At 44.5% G+C, this 21,464-nt stretch overlaps 1 protein-coding gene across 1 annotated transcript in view; it reads right to left on the bottom strand.

Annotated features, from left to right (window-relative positions):
• Positions 1 to 20,678, bottom strand: part of LOC106583186 (metabotropic glutamate receptor 2) — a 97,455-nt gene extending 76,777 nt beyond the window's left edge. The window contains exon 1 of the mRNA XM_014167087.2: positions 19,537 to 20,678. The gene's annotated coding sequence lies outside the window, so the exon portion shown is untranslated. The remainder of the gene's footprint in view (positions 1 to 19,536) is intronic.
• Between the last annotated feature and the right edge of the window lie 786 nt (positions 20,679 to 21,464).

Raw genomic sequence — 21,464 nt, 5'->3', positions numbered from 1 at the left:
GTAGCTAAAGACTTATTCTCCCCTGATGGACTGAATCTAAACACTGTTTCATTCTACTCCATAAACTTATTCATACTTTCTGTAGACAATTTTGCATAAATATCATCATCTACGTTGACATTGGAAAACTACTGTAGTGGTGGATTTACAACACCACAATGACATTAGGCGGTAGCGTAGCCTAGTAGTTAGAGTGTTGGGCTAGTAACCGAAAGGTTGCAAGATCAAATCCCCGAGCTGACAAGGTACAAATCTGTTGTTCTGCCCCTGAACAAGGCAGTTAACCCACTGTTCCTAGGCCGTCATTGAAAATAAGAATTTGTTCTTAACTGACTTGCCTAGTTAAATAAAGGTAAAATATATATTTTTTGAAATAAACATTGTGTTTACTCATTCACAGCTTTTTTTCCGTTTATTTCATTTTTGTCCAACTGAAATCAATGAAAACCAGGACTGCATACAAATAAACTTAACCAAGCATTGCACACTTTCACAGCATAAAACAACAAAGTGAAGCCCTCATGTAAACTGGAACGGAATATAATTTGTCATGTCAATATACAGTATATCACTACTAAATAATTACTAACACGTTTCCCCAATTCCACTCAAATGTGAACTGGTTTATCATGTTGAACCATATCCTAATATCCACTGACCCTCACTTCTGGTCAGTAAGGAACCAGAAACAGATTGCATCCCAAATGGCATAGGATCCCTATGGACCCTGGTCAAAAGTAGTCCACTAGATAATAGGGTGGCATTTGGGAGGTAGCCCCTGTAGAGCATCAGGGTCCTGGCTGTGGAGCAGAGTGAGGACCAGGACCCAGTAGAGATGGATGGACAGGTTCAGTACACATCATTGCTTTCTGTATCAGACAGTACACATCCCTCTTTGAAGTCTCGTAGATTGATGCATTGCACTATTTTTGTTCATAAAGCCCTCTTGCATAAACGTCTGCCATGCCTTACTTCAATGTTAACCTATGAGCTACCAGACCCGGTCTATGGGCTAACTCTGGAGATCCCTTCTATCTCCGCTGAGTTAGGTACATCTGCTTTTAGGCTTTTTAACCTTACTTGTGGAATAATCTCCAAAGCTCTCTAAAATTGGAAGAGTTGGTGCCTCTAAGGCTATTCAGACATTTCTATTGATTGTGTTTTGCTTTTCATGTATTGATGTGAATATTGATGTATAGTGTATATAGATGTGTACACAGGGCTCATCTGTAAAAGATACCTTGGTCTCAGCATGACTCCCTGTCAAAATAAATGTTCAAAGGTCTGTGGTTCCTAGTATCATGTCACTCTTCTCCTCTGTCCTCTCCAGGGCTTAATTAGCCACACTACAGAGGAAGGGGAGGGAGGGAGCAGTTTATCGGAGCAGGATATTATGCCAGTATCATCTGCATTAGCCACTGCCGCTAGCTATGTCTGCCAGTCAAACCAGCTCACTGAGAGATCTCCAGCCATAATTAATCATATCGACTAGAGATTATGAAAATTTGTCATAAAAAAGTCAGTTAGGCTTTGTACTGATTTGTTGTGGATTTCTCAATTTTCTCTTGAAGAGTATGTGGAATCTTCAACAAACAAGTGCTTCCCGTTCTTTGTTTTGAGGGTCTGGGAGATAGATATTGGATTGAAGCACTCTTTCATGTTATCCCTCACTATGGTCATCGGCCATCTCATGATGTATACGGCTCTGTATGGCACAGGATATTTACTACCTAAATGAAGTACCATTCTCTGAAATGAAAAAGTCTAAAAGCGCAGTGTTTCAATCATTGCTGTAGATCTTCCCTGCTCGCCTGTGTGTGTGTGTGTGTGTGTGTGTGTGTGTGTGTGTGTGTGTGTGTGTGTGTGTGTGTGTGTGTGTGTGTGTGTGTGTGTGTATCTGTGAATGCATTCATATGTGTGTGTGTGTGTGTGTGTGTGTGTGTGTGTGTGTGTGTGTGTGTACTTCTGCATGCATTCCTATGGTTGGTGTGTTTGTGTGCATGCGTGTGCATGTCTACTAAGAGATAAAGGTGCTCATCTCACCAACACACATTCTCCCACTCATTAGGGCCCCTCTCTCTACCCTTTGTTGCTATGGAAACTTGTCAGGAGACATGAAGGGTGGGGTGGAGATGGAAGATGGGCGAGGAGAGGACAAGTGGGTCAATCTGACCATGGAGTAAGGTCTTGTGGGAGCACTGGGAAGGAAGCCTGCTGTAAACTGGCTCCATCTTCTAACTGCAAAGGGTTCTGAAGTTTATAATTTCCACTTTGAAATTTCAGACTTGATTTTCCCTTACGAAAGATGTATCAACCACTACAAAAATGTCCATTAATTATAATCCACGTAATAATTCTGATTTCTTGTTTTTGCAGGATTATTTTCCTCATCTAACAAACTGGACAACACCCTGTCGTTCTCCACCAACATCAAGGCGATGACCCGATCCTGTAGGTTCATGCTCTACAACATTCGCAGAGTACGACCCTGCCTCACACAGGAAGCGGCGCAGGTCCTAATCCAGGCACTTGTCATCTCCCGTCTGGATTATTGCAACTCGCTGTTGGCTGGGCTCCCTGCCTGTGCCATTAAACCCCTACAACTCATCCAGAACGCCGCAGCCCGTCTGGTGTTCAACCTTCCCAAGTTCTCTCACGTCACCCCGCTCCTACGCTCTCTCCACTGGCTTCCAGTCGAAGCTCGCATCCGCTACAAGACCATGGTGCTTGCCTACGGAGCTGTGAGGGGAACGGCACCTCCGTACCTTCAGGCTCTGATCAGGCCCTACACCCAAACAAGGGCACTCCGTTCATCCACCTCTGGCCTGCTCGCCTCCCTACCTCTGAGGAAGCACAGTTCCCGCTCAGCCCAGTCAAAACTGTTCGCTGCTCTGGCACCCCAATGGTGGAACAAGCTCCCTCACGACGCCAGGACAGCGGAGTCAATCACCACCTTCCGGAGACACCTGAAACCCCACCTCTTCAAGGAATACCTGGGATAGGATAAAGTAATCCTTCTAACCCCCCCCTTAAAAGATTTAGATGCACTATTGTAAAGTGGTTGTTCCACTGGATATTATAGGTGAATGCACCAATTTGTAAGTCGCTCTGGATAAGAGCGTCTGCTAAATGACTAAAATGTAATGTAAAATGGATCAAATTAAGATCCTACATCTGTAGGGCTCTATTTCACAAGGTATTGCCATTTGCCAGGTACTCTAATCTATATATAATTCACAGATAAATCACCATTATATATTCAATTCACAAAAACACCCTAACCCTCAATGTTCTTTCTGCACTGCAGATACTTTAGAGGCAAATGCCTGTTTGTTTTTGTGGATGTATGAAGCTAGAAGGGAAACATTGCATTGACTCTTACTGCACCCCTCTGCTGCAGTGTTTTGTGGGCTGACAGGTCTTTTTTCTCCAACGCCAAATGAGAGTGGGGATGTCACGCCTTTGCCTTAGCCCCGGAGAGTCAGCTAAACAAAAATGTACCGTACCTCTCTGCACAACCACTGCCTGACAATATACAGTAGCAACAGGAGACAACAATTCCCCAAACATAATCACCCAGTGTTTTTCCAGGAGGGTGTTAAGTACAGTGAGACAGAGAATGGAGAATTACCAATTGTAGCCCTAAATGAAAAAATGTCGAAACGACAGTGTACACAAATTCTCATAATTAATGTCAACTTCTGGTGTGAGATATGGGAATGACACTTAGCCAGCATGTTAAAACCCTAAAGTACACACCCGTAAGAGAGGAGGGGGACAAAAGTGTTCCTAAACTGTCTCTCTTCTCATCCAATTCATCTCCCAGAAGAGGCCGCTATCTCCCAAGCAGGACACAGTGGAACACACTCACTCTCTCCCTCTCTCTCTCTCTCCCGAGTGGCGCAGCGGTCTAAGGCACTGCATCTCAGTGCTGGAGGCATCTCTACAGACCCTGGTTTGATTCCAGGCTGTATCACAACCGGCTGTGATTGGGAGTCCCATAGGGCGGCGCACAATTGGCCCAGCGTCGTCCGGGTTAGGGTTTGGCTGGGGTATGCCGTCATTGTAAAATAGTATTTGTTCTCAACTAACTTGCCTTGTTAAATAAAGGTTAAATAAAAGAAAAAAGAAAAGTCAGCTTGCTTCTTCTCATCCTTCTTTCTCTTTCTGACACTCCTGTTCTTTCACATATCCCCTGCTTAGAAGAGGACTTCTAAAGCACATCTGTACAGTCCTGATATTTCCCACTTAAACTGATATATTTTCTTCCCAAAGTTCCCTCTTCAAAAATCCATACAGAACATCCCGATACAGTGTATATTTGAGGAGGGCATTTGAACAATATTGTTAAATAAATGTTTTATACTTAATATTCTAAGCCAAAATATGAAACTACTCATAAATGTAAAAAGGACCTAGTATTTGCTTGGGAATTAATTGCCTTGGTAAAACAACAGGAGCATAGACAGTATGCAGCATTACATTGGAGCATTGTTTAAAATAAATATCTATATATATTTAAACAGGGAGGCCAGCTGAGAACAAGTTCTCCTTTACAACTGCGACCTGGCCAAGATAAAGCAAAGCAGTGCAACAAAAACAACAACAAAGAGTTACACATGGGATAAACAAATGTACAGTCAATAACACAATAGATTTAGTCTACAGTGTGTGCAAATGTAGTAAGATTAGGGAGGTAAGGCAATAAATAGGCAATAGTGGTGAAATAATTACAATTTAGCATTAACACTGGAGTGATAGATGTGCAGATGATGATGTGCAAGTAGAGATACTGGGGTGCAAAGAGCAAAAAATAAATAACAATATGGGGATGAGGTAGTTGGGTGGGCTATTTACAGATGGGCTGTGTACACGTGCAGTGATCAGGTAAGCTGCTCTGACAGCTGATGCTAAAAGTTCGTGAGGGAGATAAGACTCCAGCTTCAGTGATTTTTGCAATTCGTTCCAGTCATTGGCAGCAGCGAACTGGAAGGAAAGGCGGCCAAAGGGGGAGTTGGCTTTCGGGATGACCAGTGAAATATACCTGATGGAGCGCGTGCTATGGGTGGGTGTTGCTATGGTGACCAGTGAGCTAAGATAAGGTGGGGCTTTACCTATCAAAGACTTATGGACGACCTGGAGCCAGATGGTTTGGCGACGAATATGAAGCAAGGGCCAGCCAACGAGAGCATACAGGTCGCAGTGGTGGGTAGTATATGGGGCTTTGGTAACAAAGTGGATGGCACTGTGATAGACTACATCTAATATGCTGAGTAGAGTGTTGGAGGCTATTTTGTAAATGACATCGCCGAAGTCAAGGATCGGTAGGATAGTCAGTTTTACGAGGGTATGTTTGGCAACATGAGTGAAGGAGGCTTTGTTGTGAAATAAGAAGCTGTTTGTAGACTTAATTTTGGATTGGAGATGCTTAATGTGAGTCTGGAAGGAAAGTTTACAGTCTAACCAGACACCTAGGTATTTGTAGTTGTCCACATATTGTAACTCAAAACCGTCCAGAGTAGTGATGCTTGTCGGGTGGGCGGGTAGCGATCGGTTGAAAAGCATGAATTTAGTTTTACTAGCATTTAAGAGCAGTTGGAGACCATGGAAGGAGTGTTGTATGGCATTGAAGCTCATCTGGAGGTTTGTTAACACAGTGTCCAAAGACTGGCCAGAAGTATACAGAATGGTGTCGTTTGCATAGAGGTGGATCAGAGAATCACCAGCAGCAAGAGCGACATCATTGATATACAGAGAAGAGAGTCGGCCCGAGAATTGAACCCTGTAGAGACTGCCAGAGGTCCGGACAACAGGCCCTCCGATTTGACACACTGAACTCTATCTGAGAAGTAGTCGGTGAACCAACTGATTTGTAGGGGTCCAGATTTCAAAGCTCTTTCAAGACATCAGCCATCTGGATGTGGGTGAAGGAGAAACGAGGGGGGGACTTGGGCAAGTTGCTGCGTGGGGTGCAGAGCTGTTTGCCGGGGTAGGGTAACCAGGAGGAAAGCATGGCCAGCCGTAGAAAAATGTTTCTTGAAATTCTCGATTGTTGTGGATTTATCGGTGGTGACAGTGTTTCCTAGCCTCAGCACAGTGGTCAGCTGTTGTCGGATATTATTGTTTTTTTACAAGGTGGAGGTATGTAAGGGGCCTCAAGACAATTTGATTATTTGACCTGTGGTTTACCTAATGTGCAGACGTGCATTTTAACAGCCAAACTAGCCATAAGGAAGAACAACAAAATAATTTTACATAATGTGGTTTTATGTACAGCACTTATAGGAGCCACAACAAACCATGTATACAATACCCTGTAGCACAGGGTAAACAGGCTTACAATTATTTCCAGTGGTTAGAGCATTGGAATTGTAACCGAAAGGTTGCAAGATCGTGGTCCCTGAGCTGACAAGGTAAACATCTGTCGTTCTGCCCCTGAACAAGGCAATTAACCCACTGTTCTTAGGCCGTCATTGAATATAGGAATTTGTTCTTAACTGACTTGCCAAGTTAAATAAAGGTAAAAATAATTAAATAAAAGTTTTTTAATTGGGTTAACTGTTAACTTCAAAGAGCTCCCAGCCTCATTTCATCCTCTAATCTACCATGCCGAAATCTCCACTCTCTTCCATATCTTTTCTGCTTTCCGCTTCACCAGATGGCCCTTTTAATTCAAGTGTGTGGAGCCTACCAGCCTTTATACTTTTAAAACCAGGCGGTGTAAAGGAATAGAACGTTTGGGGGACTGAGGAAAGCCGGCAAGGATGGAAGAGGTGAGGAGGAGTAGGAGGAGAAGGAAGGAGGGCATAGAAGTGGAAATGAGACGGCGAGCCTCACAAGGTAGAGGGTAGGAAGGCTGGGGAGTTGAGTCACAACCTGCAATCAGAGCACAACCTGTGGCAAACCCATTCATGACAAAATGCCATCAGCATCTGTGAGGGGGTTCATTCTTTCGCAAAATATTTTTAAAAAGCTGAGCAATATTACTTTCCCATTCCCAAGCATAACTAGATTTGACTGATGGATTTAACCTAGATGTAGAGAAATATCCCCCAGTTATAAAGTAAGAAACATGCTTTATGTCTCTAAATTCTCATTACACACGCTCAGAAGACACTAGCAGGTCCACTCCACACCATTCCAAATGTGCGCCATGCTGTGCCAAGCCTAGTCTGGTAGTAGATTATCTGAGCACAATGAGTGGAGAAATCACAACTTCCATCCCCCTAATCTGTCCATGGTAGTGCAGGGACAGCAGTGGCAGCCTGATAAATAGCTCTCTCAGTTGAAGCCCAAACGAATCCCTACTATCTCTCTCTCCTCAGTTACTAACAGTCTAAAGGAGATATCACCTATTCAGAACTCACTACAGGTTTTAGATCTGTTTTAGATTGAAGGCCACTTCCTCTCTCTTTGGCAGACTGTGGACTTGTAGATGTTCAACTTGTCCCGAAAAGGTCAGTGCTGAAAAGTTGTATAACAAACAAATGTTTCTCAGGAGAGGTATTCATTTATTTTTGTCATTAAGTAACACTTCACTTCAGCGGAAAAACTAGTTCCATGAATCCAGGCCTGGGAGATTTACTGTATCAATGATAACCGCTGAGATCACTGAGGCAAAAAGACAAACCCATGTCGGAAAATGAAGAGTGCTGACCTTTCCAAAATGGTCACTGATACCAAACCAATTAGGGGAAAGACGTTAATTGAAGTTTAAACGATAGCAACCCAGGCTGTCACGGTTTTCGTAAGGATGAAACCAAAACACAGCGGGAATGTGTATACTCATCTTTTTAATAGGCAGAACGAAGGAAAACCGAAACGAAACACACGTATACAAAACAACGACGATAACAGTCTTGTCAGGCACACAGCTAAACAAGAAACAACTACCCACAAAATCCCATAGAAAAACACCCCTCTTAAATAGGACCTTCAATTAGAAGCAACGAGGAGCAGCTGCTTCCAATTGAAGGTCAATCCAACAAACACCACATAGAAATAGACATACTAGAACTAACATAGAAATAGGTTAACAAAGAACATAGCCCAACAAACCCCAAAACACTAAACAAACACCCCCTGCCACGTCCTGACCAAACTACAATAACAAATAACCCCTTATACTGGTCAGGACGTGACAGTACCCCCCCAAGGTGCAGACCCCGGATGCACCTCACACAAAAAATAAACACAAAAAAATAAACCCCAAAACAAACAAAAAATAATCCTAACTAAAGGGAGGGAAGGGAGGGTGGCCACCGTGTACTTGTACTACACCCCCCCCTCCCCAACCTCCTACTACGGAGGTGGCTCAGGCTCCGGCCTTACTCCCCAACCTAACCTGTCCACCACCGCTAAATACTTATTACATTTTACCCCTCCTGAAGTCTCTGGCGCATCGCTGAAGACCTCGGGCTGATGCGAGTCGCTGGAGACCTCGGGCTGAAGGGCGACTCTGGGAGCTCCGGACTGTGGGCCGTCTCTCTACGGGGCTCTGTCGCCGGACCCTCTGGACGAGGCACTGTCGCCGGACCCTCTGGACGAGGCACTGTCGCCGGACCCTCTGGACGAGGCACTGTCGCCGGACCCTCTGGACGAGGCACTGTCGCCGGACCCTCTGGACGAGGCACTGTCGCCGGACCCTCTGGACGAGGCACTGTCGCCGGACCCTCTGGACGAGGCACTGTCGCCGGACCCTCTGGACGAGGCACTGTCGCCGGAAGCTCTGGACGGGGACTGCGCACTGAAGGCCTGATGCGTGGGGCTGGCTTAGGAAGCACCAGACTAGGGACACGCACCACAGGGCTAGTGCGAGGAGCAGGAGCAGGATGAGCTGGACTGGGCTGACGCACTGGAGGCCTGGTGCGTGGTGCTGGCTTTGGAGGTGCCAGACTAGAGACCCGCACCTCAGGGCTAGTACGAGGAGCAGGAACTGGATACACCGGCCATGAGTAGTCACTGGAGGTCTGGAGCGCACCTCCTGCACAACCCGTCCTGGCTGGATGGTAATAGTAGCCCTGTACGAGCGGAGTGCTGGCACAGGGCGAACTGGGCTGTGCAGAGGCCTGATGGCTGCCGTGCGTAGAGCAGGAGTAGGGTAGCCTGGGCCTAGGAGGCGCACTGGTGGCCAGATGTGCTGCGCAGGCATCCTCCTCCCAGGCTGGATACCCACTCTAGCACGGCACTTGCGAGGGGCTGGGATCGCTCGCACCGGACTGAGCGTGCACATGGGCAAGATCGTGCGCACTTCCGCATACACCGGCGCTCTCCACTCCAAACACTCCCCATAATAAGCACGGGGAGTTGGCTTAGGGCTCACCCTTAGCCCAGCCAAACTACCCGTGTGCCCCCCCCCCACCCCCAAAACATTTTTGGGGCTGCCTCTCGCACTTGCCTCTCGGTGCGTATAATGCCTCATAATAGCGCCGCTCCATCTTGGCTGCCTCCAGCTCCTCCTTAGGGCGTCGGTAATCCCCAGCCTGGTGCCAAGGTCCTGCCCCGTCCAGAATCTCTTCCCATGTCCATGACTCCACAGAGCTCTGCTGCTGCTCCTTCCTCCGCTGCTTGGTCCATTTGTGGTGGGTAGTTCTGTCACGGTTGTCGTAAGGATTAAACCAAAACGCAGCGGGAATGTGTATACTCGTCTTCTTTTTAATAGGCAGAAAGAAGGAAAACCGAAACAAAACACACGTATACAAAACAACGACGATAACAGTCTTGTCAGGCACACAGCTAAACAAGAAACAACTACCCACAAAATCCCATAGAAAAACACCCCTCTTAAATAGGACCTTCAATTAGAAGCAACGAGGAGCAGCTGCTTCCAATTGAAGGTCAACCCAACAAACACCACATAGAAATCGACATACTAGAACTAACATAGAAATAGACTAACAAAGAACATAGCCCAACAAACCCCAAAACACTCTAAACAAACACCCCCTGCCACGTCCTGACCAAACTACAATAACAAATAACAAATAACCCCTTATACTGGTCAGGATGTGACACAGGCAAACTGAGGCTGGCACTGAATGGCAACTAGTGGGGACATACAGCAATTAGGGAGATATCAATCAAATCCTCACTCACTCTCTCACCACCACAGTTCATTTCCTCATCATTGATCTGAAAGTAGGCTGAGAGGTCCAGTCAGCTCACCTATTTAACAGAGAATGGGTTTGGATTTGGTCATGTGTGTCTCTGCTCAGCTCCCCCTTACAGTAACTCCATCCCTGGCACGCTCTCTGCACCTGTGTGAGGGAGGGAATACCCTAGGACAGTTCCATAGCTCCACCCCTTCCCATGGGCCTGATTCCACCTCACTGTGTACTTCTTAATGTAAGATTTCTTGACTGTCTATGTTCTTTGTGTGTTCGTAAGCTCATTACAGGCAGAGCTGTGATTGTCCCAGGCAGGGTGATGGATGCATGGTGTTTGTGTTTCAGGGGCTGCATGAGGTTTTCTGTGGGTCTTTCCATTATTCATCATACACACCATTAGTGACAAGAGAGAAACAAGAGTGTGGGCTTCCCTGATCCTGAACTGAGACCTGAGACATGCTTTCATTCTGTCTCAATATATAACATTCTCAAACACACATCTCTCACATGTGCACAAATACACACACACACACACACACACACCTGTACAAACACAGATACACACATCCCCAACACAAATGATGTCTGCACAGCAGAGAACATTTACAGATTCTCACAATATAAACCAATATTACTTTCAATGAGACAGATGCATGGCTGAACAGACAAACACACATTGTCCCTGGTCCTACATAGCTACCTCGGGGGTCTTGACTGTCCCCCGGGCCTCTCTATTAATCTTGTCCAGGGACACACACACCATCTGCTGTATGCTACCCTAGCCACATTATTATGGAAGAGCAAAAGTGCCTGGAAGCATAACTCACACTGGAAACAATGTCGCAGGAGATGTTCAGGCACTTATTTAATCAGCAAGTGATTTTTTATCAACTAAAGATTTAGTTTAGTAGGAGTTCAGAGAATTCCAAACTAATTTGTCAAACAATATGAAAGCTCATACATCAAACATGGACTCAAGATTGTGTGTGTGCACGTGTGTGTGTGTCTGTGTGTGTGCATATGTGTGTGAATTAAAAAGAGATCAGAAAGAGGCCATAAGGAGGTGTAAGTAATTAAGCTGTCCTGTTTGATAGGACCGCAGCCATTCATCATCCTGCAGCTTAATCACAGATGACGGCCAACTAATAAAACTGATAAGAGATCTGGGTGGCACCGAGATATCTTATCAGACATTTGGGTTTAATTAGTTACTTTGGTTTCCCTCTCTATAGCAGCTCATAGGATGAAACAGGGCAGATCTACCTGCAAAGGAACGCTTGTGCATTCATATTGAAGGTGATTGGATTCCATAAATGATTTTCATATAGTACAGCCATACATTAGACCAGGCCTGGGCAAAGGCCCACGACCTGATTCAATACGGCCCAAGGAATCATGCTCAGATCACATAAATAATTTGCAATAGTAAAGTTTTGAAAAATGTATTTGTTATTCAAATTAAAAGCCCAATGAATACTCGCCTTTGTGTAATGATTGTGGGACATTTATTTTGAAGGCACGTATAAATAACAACTGCACGTGGACAGACAGTGACTGACAGGCTGACACACACACATCACAATTACAAATAGTAGCTATCTAAAATTGCGCAACAATGAGTTTTTTGAAGATTTCAAAGAAAAGGAAAAGGGAAAGCTGTGTGCTTTGTGTGCAAAAAGAGCATTGCTGTCAGGGACTACAGACAATCATGGACTACAAAAGGAAAAGCAGCCACGTCACCGAGACCGACGTCTTGCTTCCGGACAGGCTAAAAAAATTATTTGCACGCTTTGAGGATAACACAGTCCCACTGACGCGGCCCGCTACCAAGGACTGTGGGCTCTCCTTCTCCGTGGCTGACGTGAGTAAAACATTTAAATGTGTTAACCCTCGCAAGGCTGCCGGCCCAGACGGCATCCCAAGCCGCATCCTCAGAGCATGCGCAGACCAGCTGGCTGGTGTGTTTACGGGCATATTCAATCTCTCCCTATCTCAGTCTGCTGTCCACATATGCTTCAAGATGGCCACCATTGTTCCTGTACCCAAGAAGGCAAAGGTAACTAAATGACTATCGCCCGTAGCACTCACGTCTGTCATCAAGAAGTGCTTTGAGAGACTAGTCAAGGATCATACCTTACCTGCCACCCTAGACCCACTTCCATTTGCTTACCGCCCCCAATAGATCGACAGACGATGCAATTGCCATCACTCTGCACACTGCCCTATTCCATCTGGACAAGAAGAATACCTATGTAAGAATGCTGTTTATTGACTAACAACATAGTACCCTCCAAGCTCATCATTAAGCTTGAGACCCTGGGTCTGAACCCCGCTCTGTGCAACTGGGTAATGGACTTTATCACGGGCCGCCCCCAGGTGGTGAAGGTAGGAAACATCACCTCCACTTAGCTGATCCTCAACACTGGGGCCCGACAAGGGTGTGTGCTCAGCCCCCTCCTGTATTCCCTGTTCACCCATGACTGAGTGGCCAAGCACGCCTCCAACTCAATCATCAAGATTGCAGATGATACAACAGTAGTAGGCTTGATTACCAACGATGATGAGACAGCCTACAGGGAGGAGGTGAGGGCTCTGGGAGTGTGATGCCTGGAAAACAACCTCTTACTCAACATCAACAAAAGAAAGGAGAACGATCGTGGACTTTAGGAAACAGCAGAGGGAGCACCCTCCTATCCACATCGACGGGACCGCAGTGGAGAAGGTGGAAAGGTTCAAGTTCTTCGGCGTACACATCACTGAGAAACTGAAATGGTCCACCCACACAGACAGTGTGGAGAAGGCGCAACAGTGCCTGTTCAACCTCAGGAGGCTAAGAAATTTGGCTTGGCCCCTAAAACCCTTAAGGGCATGTACAGTTGAAGTCGGAAGTTTACATACACCTTAGCCAAATACATTTAAACTCCGTTTTTCACAATTCCTGACATTTAATCCTAGTAAAATTCCCTGTCTTAGGTCAGGTAGGATCAACACTTTATTTTAAGAATGTGAAATGTCAGAATAAAGGTAGAGAGAATGATTTATTTCAGCTTTTATTTCTTTCATCACATTCCCAGTGGGTCAGAAGTTTACATACACTCAATTAGTATTTGGTAGCATTGCCTTTAAATAGTTTTACTTGGGTCAAACGAGATTCCCACAATAAGTTGGGTGAATGTTGGCCCATTCCTCCTGACAGAGCTGGTGTAACTGAGTCAGGTTTGTAGGCCTCCTTGCTCGCACACGCTTTTTCAGTTCTTCCCACAAATTTTCGATAAGATTGAGGTCAGGGCTTTGTGATGGCCATTCCAATACCGTGAATTTGTTGTCCTTAAGCCATTTTGCCATAACTTTGGAAATATGCTTGGGGGTCATTGTCCATTTGGAAGACCCATTTGCGACCAAGCTTTAACTTCCTGACTGATGTCTTGAGATGTTGCTTCAATATATCCACATAATTTTCCATCCTCATGATGCCATCCATTTTGTGAAGTGCACCAGTCCCTCCTGCAGCAAAACACCTCCACAATATGATGCTGCCCCCCCTGTGCTTCATAGTTGGGATGGTGTTCTTCGGCTTGCAAGCCTCCCCCTTTTTCCTCCAAACAGGACGATGGTCATTATGGCCAAACAGTTCTATTTTTGTTTCATCAGACCAGGGGACATTTCTCCAAAAAGTATGATCTTTGTCCCCATGTGCAGTTGCAAACCGTAGTCTGGCTTTTTTATGGCGGCTTTGGAGCAGTGGCTTCTTCCTTGCTGAGTGGCCTTTCAGGTTATGTCGATATAGGACTCGTTGTACTGTGGATATAGATACTTTTGTACCTGTTTCCTCCAGCATCTTCACAAGGTCCTTTGCTGTTGTTCTGTGATTGATTTGCACTTTTCGCACCAAAGTACGTTTATCTCTAGGCGACAGAACGTGTCTCCTTCCTGACCGGTATGACAGCTGCGTGGCCCCATGGTGTTTATACTTGCGCACTATTGTTTGTACAGATGAATGTGGTACCTTCAGGCATTTGGAAATTGCTCCCAAGGATGAACCAGACTTGTGGAGGTCTACAATTTTTTTCTGAGGTCTTGGCTGATTTCTTTTGATTTTCCCATGTCAAGCAAAAAGGCACTGAGTTTGAAGGTATGCTTTGAAATACATCCACAGGTACACCTCCAATTGGCTCAAATGATGTCAATTAGCCTATCAGAAGTTTCTAAAGCCATGACATCATTTTCTGGAATTTTCCAAGCACAGTCAACTTAGTGTATGTAAACTTCTGACCCACTGGAATTGTGATACAGTGAATTATAAGTGAAATAATCTGTCTGTAAACAATTGTTGGAAAAATTACTTGTGTCATGCAAGTAAATGTCCTAACCGACTTGCCAAAACTATAGTTTGTTAACAAAAAACGTGTGGAGTGGTTGAAAATGAGTTTTAATGACTCCAACCTAAGTGTATGTAAACTTCCAACTTCAACTGTATGTACTGTTGTCTATACTATAATACTCTATCTTAGTCCGTTCCGCTCTGACATCGCTCATACATATGTATATAGTCTTAATTCATTCCTACTTAGATTTGTGTGTATTGGGTATATATTGTGTAATTTCTTAGATATTACTGCACTTTCGGAGCTAGAAGCACAAGCATTTTGCTACACCCGCGATAGCATCTGCTAATCACGTGTATGTGACCAATAAAATGTGATATGTACTGTCCCACAAAATTGCTAAACATAGCAAGCCATTCGCTGAGGGCAAATTCATTAAAGAATGTTTAATTGACTCTACAGCAATACTTTGCCCTGACAAGAAAGAGCTGTTTGAAAATGTTTCCCTGTAAAGACGAACAGTGACATGGCGTGTTGAGGACATCGCAGAAAATATTGGAACAACAGTTGAAAGACAAGGTAAAGGATTTCTCCTTGGCCCTGGATGAGAGCAGTGATGCACGTGACACGGCGCAGTTATTGATATTCTTACGAGGCATAACCCCAGACTTTGAAATTACAGAGGAGCTTGCTTCAGTGCAGTCAATGAAGAGCACAACCACAATATTTATTGGAGGAGGTTAATAAGTGTGTGGCAAAGCTGGGACTGAGTTTTGAAAAGTTATCCAGTGTGACCACAGATGGGTGCCCAAACTTGACAGGAAAAAACATTGGCTTTTTGAAAAGGATACAAGATCAAGTAGATGAGCTGAACCCAAATCAGAAAATAATTTTCCTGAGTTGCATTATTCATCAGGAGGTGCTCTGTAAATGTGTTCTGAAAATGAGCCATGTTGTGGATACAGTCACTAAAGTGGTAAACTTCATAAGAGCAAAATCTTTAAACCACAGGCAGTTTATCTCACTGTTGGAAGAGACCGAGTCGGGTCATGCAGATCTCCCCTATCACATAAACGTGAGATGGCTGAGTTTGGGGAAGGTGCTTCAAAGGGCGTGGGACCTGAAGTCGGGGATTACTGAGTTTTTGCAAATGAAAGGAAAATACGTGGATTTCCCTCAGCTGCAAGATAAAGAATGGTTGGCTGATTTTGCCTTCACTGTGGACATCATGGCCTTCATGAATGAACTGAATTCCAAACTACAAGGGAAGGGCCTTTTTGCACATCAGATGTACAGTCTTGTCAAAGCCTTCAAGGGAAAATTACTCCTCCTGACCCACCAAGTAAAAACCAACAATCTCACCCACCTTCCGACACTACTACTCTGTTCCCTATCAGATGACCAGTGGGAGAAGCTGCCGCGTACTTTGAACGGTGAGTTCTCGTCGTTTTGAGGATTTCAAAGTGTTGGAAAATGACATACTGTTGGTTTCCTCTCCTTTCACCTTTGATGTGGATAACGCTCCCACTGACCTGCAACTTGAGCTTATCGATCTTCAGTCTGATGCAGTGATTGGAGAACTATTCAAAACAATGTCACTGACAAGGTTCTATGCATCTTTCGATGAACAAAACTTTCCAAAGATTAGGAGTTATGCTCAGAAGATGTTTGTACTGTTTGGGTCAACCTATGTATGTGAACAGACATTTTCAGTGATGAAATATAACAAGTCAAGGCACAGATCATCTCTTACTGACTCTCACCTCTCAGCAATCCTGAGCATAGCGACATCAGAAACTATACCTGACTTCACTGCTCTAGTCAATGTCCATCAGAGACTTCATTCCTCACACTGATTGAGAAGTTTAAATGGAATGTTGACCTCTCCCTCTTTCTTGTGTCCGTGGTGTTCTGTCCGTGGTGCTGAATGCACAGTGTACTTTTCCCTCCGTGTAGTTCATTGAATGTTTAATAATGAAAATATCTACCAAAAGGAGAACATGGATGTGGTTTATTTCTGTGCATGTTAAAAAATAAAAATAAGTAGCATACAGTGAGGGAAAAAAGTATTTGAACCCCTGCTGATTTTGTACGTTTGCCCACCGACAAAGAAATGATCAGTCTATCATTTTAATGGTAGGTTTATTTGAACAGTGGGAGACAGAATAACAACAAAAAAATCCTGAAAAACGCATGTCAAAAATGTTATAAATTGATTTGCATTTTAATGAGGGAAATAAGTATTTGACCCCCTCTCAATCAGAAAGATTTCTGGCTCCCAGGTGTCTTTTATGAAGGTAACGAGCTGAGATTAGGAGCACACTCTTAAAGGGAGTGCTCCTAATCTCAGCTTGTTACCTGTATAAAAGACACCTGTCCACAGAAGCAATCAATCAATCAGATTCCAAACTATCCACCATGGCCAAGACCAAAGAGCTCTCCAAGGATGTCAGGGACAAGATTGTAGACCTACACAAGGCTGGAATGGGCTACAAGACCATCGCCAAGCAGCTTGGTGAGAAGGTGTCGCAAATGGAAGAAACACAAAAGAACTGTCAATCTCCCTCGGCCTGTGGCTCCATGCGATCTCACCTCGTGGAGTTGCAATGATCATGAGAACGGTGAGGAATCAGCCCAGAACTACACGGGAGGATCTTGTCAATGATCTCAAGGCAGCTGGGACCATAGTCACCAAGAAAACAATTGGTAACACACTACGCCGTGAAGGACTGAAATCCTGCAACGTCCGCAAGGTCCCCCTGCTCAAGAAAGCACATATACATGCCCGTCTGAAGTTTGCCAATGAACATCTGAATGATTCAGAGGACAACTGGGTGAAAGTGTTGTGGTCAGATGAGACCAAAATGGAGCTCTTTGGCATCAACTCAACTCGCCGTGTTTGGAGGAGGAATGCTGCCTATGACCCGAAGAACACCATCTCCACCGTCAAACATGGAGGTGGAAACATTATGCTTTGGGGGTGTTTTTCTGCTAAGGGGACAGGACAACTTCACCACATCAAAGGGACGATGGACGGGGCCATGTACCGTCAAATATTGGGTGAGAACCTCCTTCCCTCAGCCAGGGCATTGAAAATGGGTCATGGATGGGTATTCCAGCAACGCATTGAACCAAAACACACGGCCAAGGCAACAAAGGAGTTGCTCAAGAAGAAGCACATTAAGGTCCTGGAGTGGCCTAGCCAGTCTCCAGACCTTAATCCCATAGAAAATCTGTGGAGGGAACTGAAGGTTTGAGTTGCCAAACATCAGCCTGCATTAGACTATGCTCAATGCATCTGGTGAATGGTGGTGACATACTGTAGGCCTCCTTCAATTGCTGTGGCTACAGAAAAAGTGTCCTTATCATTATAATACCTGTATGTCCTTTGTGAGAGATTTTCCACATCCACATACTTACAGTATTTCAATATGGTCACTGACATCTGACCTGCGGTCTATGGCGCTTTAGTCTAAAATCACCTTTGAAAACGATAGGCAAATCTTATGGACATTCTCCAGAAAGCACACATATTTTATACATTCTTTAAAAAAAAATCTGTTAGGGCTTTGTGAGTATGTGTTGAGGTGGAGGAGTCAGAGGAGAACAGGCTTGTTTGGGCACCTGGGAGCCAGTGGTCCATGGACCTGCAGGTTAATCCTGGTCTACAGGTGAGCTCCTTCTCCACACACTAATGAGTAGCAATCTAGGTGCCTCCATGGCCTGGCGGCCCAGTGGTGGGGACGCTTGTGTTCTTGGCAGATAACAAGGATTTTAACATGCTTGGTGCTCAGCAATAACACTGCTCCTCCACGCTCTGAGACACTCTGATACACAGTGCTACATCGACTCCCAGCCCCCGACACACCCAGGGGGATTGGCAGGGTTTCATCCCCATGCCGTCGTGCAACGCTGTGAAGCGCTCCCCGGGGGCCACTACCCACACTGCACCGGGCTGATACAGGTGAGGTGGATTCCATTAAGACTAAAGAGATGGGTGCACCGAGTGGCTCGCCTCATTCTCCTCCTCCACCTCGTTCCTGATTGTGCACAGAGTTCCAGATGAAAAGAGAAGAGCATGTTCCTCTTAAGCCTCTCTGGTGGCTGGGTCTGAGTGCTGCCATGGGCACACCATTCATTGCTTTACAAGACCATTTGCTCCAAGAAAAACACCAACATGCAATGCCACTCTGATAAGGCTTCTGCCCCTTTTACTTGTTCCCACAGCTCTGAAAAATCCAGTAGCTACACGGATTACAAGTCTACTATACTGTATGGTATATGACCTGGGAATCTATGATGTGGAGTGAATAGGTTCACTTGTGATTCAAGGGTTTGTCCACCTCTTGGACATATTATGTTATGCACTAAAGCCCTGTTCATACCTGGTGCTAACATGCATCCTGTGTCCGGATTGTGTCCACATTCTGATAGTGCCAACATTTTCAGACAGCTGCACACCACATTTACCACACGATTAACCACATGTTAATGCAAGGTGTAACCTGGACTCTCTGAACATGCACAACTCACCACTGGAGTCAGAATCCATTTAGATGTGCAAACTAAAGGAAGGTGTGTGGATATTGTAGGCGACTCAATAAAGGAAACATCATTTGACCAACTCTATGATCTATTGAAAACGGAAACTTGATTTTGAAAGTCTCAATATATGACAATAACATACAGGTTGAATAATGGAAAATACAGTAAAATATATGATGTTGAGGAGACTCTTCTGAAAAAAAAGATTTGTGTCTACTAAATTTGCTGGAAGATATACAAATGTAAAGATGATTAGAATGGTGGCATGATCTAATTTGTTTACTATGGCAAGCAAGTAACCCTATTCTATAGTCATGGCATTCACACACATTTTTTCCCCCCACTTGTCAATCAAATTCTGTAACAACAATTCTACAAATTATGAGAGATGTGTCAAAAGAAAGAAGGAACAGAATGGGAGTCTCTCTTTTATATCTATAACAAAGCTTTGTTCCATGCTATAGACTTACAAAGAAAGCATGGTCGTAATCGTGCATACAATGTGCATGCTGCTGTTGCTGGGAACAAATGTAGGCTACACAAAAACCAAAAGCTCTTACCTGTCCAATGAATCTCTCTTCTGAACGATTCCAAATCCGACAGGTTACACAGATTAGGTCAGGCACTTCATATCCTTGGTGATACTTTCAATAAATATCGTGTTTTTGTGCCGATTACACAATTCGTAGATACTGAGGAAGGAAGGACAAGGGATGAGAGTGAATGAAGTTTTCGCGCCTCGCAGCTGCGGCGCGCATGAGTAACTGTCCTTGGTGCTGAAAAACACTCGGAGGAGCGCGCGGATTCCTTGAGATTTTATCCCGTGGTTAAAAAGTCTACCCACCTTTTTACACACCTCTGGTACTAATTGAACATTATACTCACTTGAGTCCCTTCAGATTACTAACCGCGCGTCCACACCTCATAACTCAGATGTGCAACAGATCTTATTTGATAACAAATTAGACAAGTGTTATCAATAAGCCTGGTAGAAAGGATGAGTCGAGGAATGAAACATATCTGATCACGGGTGCATGATATTTTAACGAGTCAACTCATTATTCCTTCACCATGCATAGTTTTAAATTTTTAAAACGGTCACACGAGTCCATAGGCTATCATGTGAACTGAACTGTCATATTGACAGCCACAACAGAAGGCAACAGACCGACCGCCTGTGGATGATAGCGACTCCGAATAGGTGTGTCTGTGGGCTATCAAGCCTGCACGTTGTGAACGACCACCCTGACAATCAATACAGATGCTATTGATTAATTTAAATCGGCGCAATAAGAAACGGGTCGTAGTCTTTCTCAAAAGTTTAGATTAGGTCTAACTGTTATCATGCATATCCTAATAATAGCATATTACAAATGCATTGTGATATTAGGCTAGTATTAATACAATAAGAATAGTTAGAAGACAGATTATGTTATCCTAGTAGCTTTTTGCATTCTGTTTTCGAGAGCTGTTGATTAGGATGCGCTGAGCATGTAAATGTGGAGAAGCTCAGGTGAATCGTCTTGATTTTGTTCAACCGAACAAGCAAAACTCATAACAGCAGCTGCTCGGAGACTGCTTAGCTGCATCGATAGATTTCTATTTACAGTCCACGCACAAGTTCTGACACGGGAGTGGAGACGAGGGAGAACGCGAGGTGGCTCCCAGGTGGTAACCCTGCGCGCACGGGATATGGACTCTCAAGATCACCAAATTATGTGTTGTGACCTCTAACCCTCTTCTGCCAAAAACCACATTCACACAGTCAGGGAGGGGCTATCACTGGTTTTGTATGCGACGTCACCCATCTTCATACATCCACTGGAATAATATGAATTATAATTGACAACAAAGGAAAGGCCATATCTCCATGACCTCAAAGCTCTCAAATGTAGGCTAATCTATGTGGGTTTCACTATTAATTAAATCAGTTGTCAATGCAGTGCAGACCTTATGCAGCTACTCTCCTAACTTGACTGTGGATAACTGGTGGAGTGGCAGATTAAACAATTGTGATTATATATAGCAGACATTCTGTATATCTGTCAGCCATGACAGTATCGATGAATTCTTCTTTGAATTGAAAATACAGATCTGTATGTGGTATAGGCTACATTTTCATTCGATTCATCAGACAGATAATGACTAAGACGAAAGGGTCAATCTGTGATACAAACATAAAAAAGCGGTCACCCCGCCACTGCTTGGTAAACAGCATCACACATATCCCTATAGTCCACAAAGTGGATGCCCAGAGATCAGGGAATGACTACCTATTTGAGTTTAAAATGTAAATATCCCACACTCCGACATCACGAAATGACATAATGATAATAGTAAACCCTCCCTTAGTCAGGGCTTTTAGCCTGCCTCTCTGGCATATTTAACCTCTGAAATTGAACAAAATATTCTAAATGAGTCTCAGATGTGTGGTGATTACATGCATGTTTAAAGCGCCAATCCATGTGGAAGCAAATCCACAATGATG

This window comes from Salmo salar, chromosome ssa22 (assembly GCF_905237065.1).
Source record: "Salmo salar chromosome ssa22, Ssal_v3.1, whole genome shotgun sequence".
In the NCBI taxonomy this organism is placed as follows: domain Eukaryota; kingdom Metazoa; phylum Chordata; class Actinopteri; order Salmoniformes; family Salmonidae; genus Salmo; species Salmo salar.
This window is presented reverse-complemented; position numbering and strand designations above follow the sequence as displayed.